Source organism: Haliotis cracherodii, unplaced genomic scaffold (assembly GCF_022045235.1).
Source record: "Haliotis cracherodii isolate W230 unplaced genomic scaffold, xgHalCrac1.p SCAF_14, whole genome shotgun sequence".
Taxonomy (NCBI): Eukaryota; Metazoa; Mollusca; class Gastropoda; order Lepetellida; family Haliotidae; genus Haliotis; species Haliotis cracherodii.
Window position 1 is genome coordinate 7,378,470 of NW_027266269.1, and position 7,100 is coordinate 7,385,569.

Genomic DNA, 7,100 nt, shown 5'->3' on the forward strand with positions numbered 1-7,100 from the left:
AATGGATGGTACAGATACTCGTGGATGTTGGAGTAAGAGTCATGCCGAGGAGGCGGTGTCACTGCTCAGTCAAACACCATCGCACTATTATCTGCGCTTTGAAAGAAGGCTCGCTTCGTTTGAGACGTGGCCCACGCAAATGTATCAGACTGCTGAAGAGATGGCTCATGCGGGCTTTGTCTACACTCAGGGTGCCGATGGTGTGTGCTGTTTCCAATGTGGTGTGCGGCTGAGACAATGGGCACCCCACGACAATCCTTGGGCGGCACATCACAAGTGGTCCCCAGACTGCGATTACCTCAAGCTAACCGGGCTGGTGAAACACCAGAAGCAACTACAACTACACTATTTCTGCGAAGAGAAACAGAGGTACACGAATGACGTAGCAGAGCCGGCTGCCTAGGAGGACGACGTTTCCCGTGTCCTGCGTTCCCGTTCAAGTTCCCGTTCCAGTTCCCCGTTCAAGTTCCCGTTCCAGTTCCCGTTCAAGTTCCCGTTTGTCTACTGCTGTTGTTGTGGATGGTTCAATCTGTTTCCGCTTCCTGTTTCCAACAAACTTTTCTTTTTTTTTTGGACCCTACAAGTGGTGTCACGGTGGTCACCCTGATGACATACCCAGATGGTATACCCAGATGACAGCAAGTACCCCTTCGACGATCCTTGTCTTGTCAATAAGGTTGGACATGATGATTCTTCTTGGACAGCAGCAGAAAAGTTTTCTTCTTTCCCAAAACGGCCCTTTTCAGGGCCACCCATCTCACCCAAAAGACAACTTTCTACCTTTGCTTTGCCAAACAATGACAATCCAAAACAAAGAACCCACACCCTCCCCTAGGCCTCTTGGAGGCACACGTCTAAAAAATAAAATAAATAGATATAAATATAAATAGATCAATAGAGACACGTAGTACACTACGTGTGCATGGAGACACGAGTCAAACATCACGTGTGCATGAAAACACGTGTTGCAGTACGTCTGTCGACTTAAACGGGTGTCAACACCTCGGTATCCTTAAATAATAATAATAATACTAATTTGAAAACACACACACATGACACTACGTGTACATGACGTTCACATCGCGACACCACGTTTTGCCTGACCACACGCTATTCTATACATCAACGTCAACGTCTGTTTGAAGACATACACACATACCCACACACACACATGCACACATGACATTCCGATTGGCATGGGAGTGACACACACGTACATCACGTAGACATTCCCACGTTCATGTCTACCGATGAAGGTCCACCTTCCTTTAGCATTCAGACGACCGTCTACCTCAAAAAAATACCAAGGCTACCCAAGAAGAAAAAAACCGGATCGAAAACGGACCAATCCGAAGCCTGGGTTGTCGACCAATCAGAAGCGGCGCTCGGACCAGGTGGGGCTCTGATTGGCCGAACCGGGGTTGTGCTTTCTCTCCCATGGTAAAATCCATTTCCTATGGAAAAGAAACACAGGGGTCGGTCCGTTTTGGAAAACCGAGGTGCTGACCAGGCCCCGGAACGAACCAATCGGAGCTGCGGCCTGGCGAACCAACCAGGAGGGAGGATGTCAGTACCTCTCCTATAAAACAACAGTGGATTCGAGTGGATCAGTGTCACTTGTAAAATTGATTCGAAAAATCAAGAATGTCTGAAAACTGGGATCTGGAGCTAGCCTCAGTGGTGCACCCTTTGCCACTGTGCAAAGGGTGTCGGTCGGAGTTGGAGAAGAAAGAAGCAGTACCGCCATTGCCATTGCCTCCACCATGGCAATGCGGTACATGCCAAGGGGGTCTGCCTGTGTACGCCCTTGGCACAAGGGCACGGGATGGAACATTTCAATGTGTGTACTGTAAGACCATCCTCAAGGACACCTACGCGCGTCGGTTAACGCACACCAGTAGGTGTCCTGTCAGACGTCAAATGAAAGTCCACCCGTGCCTTTGCACCATGGCGTGCACATGCATGTAAATATCAAAACGGCCCTTTTCAGGGCCACCCATCTCTCCCGAAAGACAACTTTCCTCCTTTGCTTTGACGATCCTCCCACCCACCCACCCACCCACACCATGAACCCGTCTCCTCCTCCTCCTCCTCCTCCTTTCCTCCCTCCCTTCATCACCACCACCCTCCCTCCCTCCCTCCCTCCCTCCACCACCGCCACCCCTGGAGGCGCGCGCCACCGGACACGGAAGCGCCACCCCTCTTGGAGGCGCGCGCCTCCGGACACGGAAGCGACGCCCCCTCTTGGAGGCGCGCGCCTCCGGACACGGAAGCGACGCCCCCTCTTGGAGGCGCACGCCACCGGACACGGAAGCCACGCCCTCTTGGAGGCGCACGCCACCGGAAACGGAAGCGACGCCATCTTGGAGGCGCACGCGCAGAGTCCCATCATGCACTGCGCAGGTCACGTGACCGGAAGTGACGTCACAGAGGATGTGCCGCCATCTTGGTTCCATAATCCTGAGTGGTTCCATAATCCTGAGGGGGTTCTATACCACAGTACACAACTACTATTGTCAATTCCATTCGATTCGAATAGCACGTTTCTAAATTAGCCTTACAAATATTTTTTTCTCACGAGCGAGAGAAATTAGATATTGCAGCGGTGGAGACGGAAATAAGTATTTCTCAATGTAAAATTGAGATGTTGAACACAGGATTATCGAAGATGAGACCAATCCGGTATACATGTAATTGAAATAGTGCCTTATGCGGCGTAAAACAATATACAGTCACGTAATAAGGAAGGAATGTCCAGGGACCAAACTTTTACTTCGAGACAACCGTCAGTTCGACATATCAAATTTCGACACAAAGGTGTTTGACTGTACATAGACTCCCTTTACTTACACGCTCTCTTGACAGCATCGGACAGCTCTTCCTTGGTAACCATCCCGCCGCCTGTAAATATGTTGTTCATATTTAGTCAAAGCTTGACCTTGTAAGGATATCAGGTCAAAATATATATTATGTACATATTATGTATGTCGTATACCAAAAGACGTTATAAGAAGGTACTTGCTCGGCGACAGGTGAAGATCCGGGATAGAATAGGTCTTTACCAACCCATGCTTGCCCAATTGCGTAGATCGATGCTCATGATGTCAATCACTAAATTGTCTGGTTGAAATATTGCTGAGTGCGGCGTTAAACAACAAACACCATCATCATCATCATCATCATCATCACTTTGGGTACAATGTGTTAAGCCCATTTTTGCCGTGATATTGCTGGAATATTGCTAAAAGCGGTGTAAAACCATACTCACTCACTCACTCATCATCACCTGCTCGGTATTAAGGGGCTAAAGCAAGGACTTGTCGGCTCAATACGAGTCAGTATTGTGTATGAGTGGGGTATTCACGTTAAAACTGCGTCATGGTATCTCAGTCGGCTAGCACTATAAAATCGGCATTAGTCCGGACAAGATCAATTGTTAGTGAGAGAGTTGGGTTCAACTCCGCTGTTAACAATATTTCAGCTAATCGCGGCGTGTAGGCTTAATGTGGGAGGAAAGCCCCAAGTGATGCAGGTCTCAGACGTTTACCACTTCGGTGAAACCCACGAGCACGTTTATGGGGCTCACAAACCTAGAAACATAATCTGGGCGAACCTGGATTCGAACCCACAATCATAGGTTTCTGGCGTGCCTAAGGGAAGCAACTCTGCACAGCGAATCGCCTCGCCTGAGACGACTGGGCCACCCGTTCCCCCGGATTAATAGAAGCAGCCAAACACACACACATGCATGCACGTGCAAAAATCTTGAATGCATTAAACCCATTTCACCTCACCTCACATATTATTTGGTGTGGGGGTTTTCCGAAAGAAAAGAATTGTCCGATAAAATTATTAAAAAATAATTGTGCTTCAGACTGTAGAGAAAAATAGATTTGTTCTTCAATTTGATCTGACGCCATTTGTGAAGATTAATAAGAGGCCAATGGCAAGTAAATTCAATCTGCTATTTCAAACACAGCTGTAGGCCTTAAATAAAACTGATAGGAGGTTCTGTTTTAAGGCACATTTTGTTAATCGCCAGTACATCATCATTTTTAAAACAAACAAACAAAATGAGGTTTTTAACGCAATGTTTCAACCTTGTGTTCCTTTGCAACAATATGTTTGTTTTCTTTAACGCCACCGTCAGCAATATTCCAGCTTTGTGACGGCGGTCTGTAAATAATCGCGGCTGGACCAGACAATCCAGTGATTGACATCATGAGCATCGATCCACGAAATTGGGATACGATGACATGCATCAACCAAGTCAGCGAGCCTGACCACCCGATCACGTTAGTCGCCTCTTACGACAAGCATAGTCGCCTCTTACGGCAAGCATGGGTTGCTGAAGACCTGTTCTACCCCGGACCTCACGAAGCCCATATTAAGCGCTTAAATGACCAGTTTCTGTAGTGTAATGTATTTTTGCAAGTAGAAAAACATTGTTCGGCATTAATAACATTATTTATCTTTTGTGGTCATGATGGCGAAGAAACTGGTCATTTTAGCGTTTAATATGGGCTTCGTGAAGATCCGGGGTAGAATAGGTCTTCAGCAACCCATGCTTGTCTTAAAAGGCGACTAACGTGATCGGGTGGTCAGGCTCGCTGACTTGGTTGATGCATGTCATCATATCCCAATTGGGATGATTAATGCTCATGATGTCACTCACTGGATGGACTTCATTTTAGGTTGTCCTTTCCGTTTTCAACTGATCTGATGCAACTTGTATCTATATGGTGGACTTAGGGAATACAACACTCTCCTACCCAGAGTTCCATGCGGCCGGCAGCCAGCCAGCACAGTACCTCTGCCAGAGGCCAGCGCCATGTGACGATTCGTCACATCTCTCACAGTCCATATATAGATATTGCATGTGCTTTTCATCTGTTTCTTGTTTGACAACTACACATTTTCATAAACAAATGTCAAAGAACTGTTACGGTTCATTACGAAAGTATCCTACTGCGTGAAGATCTACTTGTTTTTGCGTAGTTATCCTTTGTTTACATTGGTTGTACAGCTCCACGTGCTGTCATCGAAGCCCAACGGAGAGCTAGCGATACGTCACTTTGATGTATAAATATATTTTGTCATGCAACTCACTGTCGCAGTTGTAGTAGCATATCTATATAATTAACAAAATAATATGTAAAGCGCCCCCAAATACTTGCATAAGTCCGTTCTATACTGATTTCTGAAAAAGCGCGTTTGTTTACAAACAAGAGATAAGTTATCTGCGATTGTTATTGTGAAATCTTATTTTGTTGACGTTACATGACTTGAGTCCAAATGCCTTTCAAATAAGAAATACTTGAGTCAGTGAAATAAGCATGGGTCTGGGATCTTTGTAAAAAGGGCGAATGATGCAGCTGAGTTACGAACAGTGATCTAGTGATCTAGCACTTGGAGGAAAGGGCTTTACACCAAACGCCATCCGAGAAGATATGCGCACACCACTAGGCAAGGATGTCCCGTGAACCGTAAGCGTGGCAGGGAGAGCCTTGAAGACGACCCCGACCGATTTAGAATAATCTTGTTATGCTCACGTTTCTGAAGGATCTCTGTCAGGAGTGGGTCGTCTTCATCAACGTCCAGAATCGTGGAAACGTCCCGTCTTCCCAGTTTGGTCTTTGACAGAATGTTCTTGAACTAGTCCATTAGAGTCCTGAGGTACTTGCCGCAGTGGCAGTTGTTGATGTGTCTGTGGTAGGTGTGACGTATCACGACCGTGTGACGCCTCCGACGTCTCCGACGACTCAGCCACCAGCCGTCACTCTCCGGCATCAGCATCGCTACCACCAGCAGCAGGACCAGGGCGTGGCTCAGGCGCAGCATCTTGTTCCACAAACTGAAATTTACCACGAGGTCATTTTCAAATTGAAATGCAAAGGTTAACACAGAAATCGGTAGGTACAGAACTCAAATATGAACTCAGCAAATGACGTCACGCGATCATTGAATAATCCATAAAATATATTAACAATAAAATAATAGCAGTACAATGGGTCTAATAACTGAAGGAGAATAGGGTTGGAAGCTAGCAGTAATTTAGTGTTATACAAATCGCTTCTTAAATCATGGGATTGTTTACACACTGCCATCGGGACCGCCTCCGTGGTCTAGTAGAGCGTCCGCCCGAAGAGCGGAAGGTCCGGGGTTCGATCCCCGACCGCGTCATACCAAAAGACGTTAAAAGATGGTACTTGTTGTTACCCTGTCTGGCGCTCGGCATTAAGGGGCTAAAACAAGGACTGGTCGGCTCGGAGTCAGAATACTGTGTCTGAGTGGGGAATTCATGTTAAACCGCGGTATGGTATCTCAGTGAGCTAGCACTATAAATCGGCGTCAGTCCGGACTAGTACAAGCAGCCACACAAACACACACACACGTACATGCACGTCGCTATATAAGTGCAATAATCTTGGACGCGATGTTAAACCCCATTTCACCTCACCTCAAATAGACTGCCATCATATTGGCTTCCATTTGTCCATTGCTAATCACCTATCTTTGCCAATTATCTGTTTGGGACGGTCGGGTAGCCTTGTGGCTAAAGCGTTCGCTCGTCACGCCGATGACCCGAGTACCATTCCCGACATGGGTACAATGTGTGAAGCCCATTTCTGGTGTCCCCCGCCGTGATGTTGCTGGAATATTGCTAAAAGCTACGTAAAACCATACTCACTCACTCACTCAGTTATCTGATGGCCTTCTTTGTTAAATTTCCACCTTTGTTATTTTATAACTTTTGTTGTTCTTACAGGTACATATATATGTATAGTCTGTAATTTAATATCTGAAAATCTATTGGACCTACACCAGTCAAAGTTGGTATGAAATTATTAAACAGTCATACATAACTGGATATTACATTTAAAGACAATCGGAGCATGAATAAAAAATCTGTCTATTTAGCTATCACTATATTTCATCAACAACCAGATCTGTTCGTCACGGGTGGAACGAGCATTCGTTGAAACAGCCATCTGCATAATGCTACCCCTGCATCACAGGGCCATATGACACAGTTGAACCAATCAACTCAACTCGAAAGGGTTCACGGGAATCACGCACGCACAAATACGGTGTTAGCG

The 7,100-nt window shown here is 46.3% G+C and overlaps 1 pseudogene; it reads right to left on the reverse strand.

The window, feature by feature from the left end:
• Positions 1–436: 436 nt before the first annotated feature.
• Positions 437–5,841, reverse strand: LOC139460194 (uncharacterized; annotated as a pseudogene).
• Positions 5,842–7,100: the final 1,259 nt, after the last annotated feature.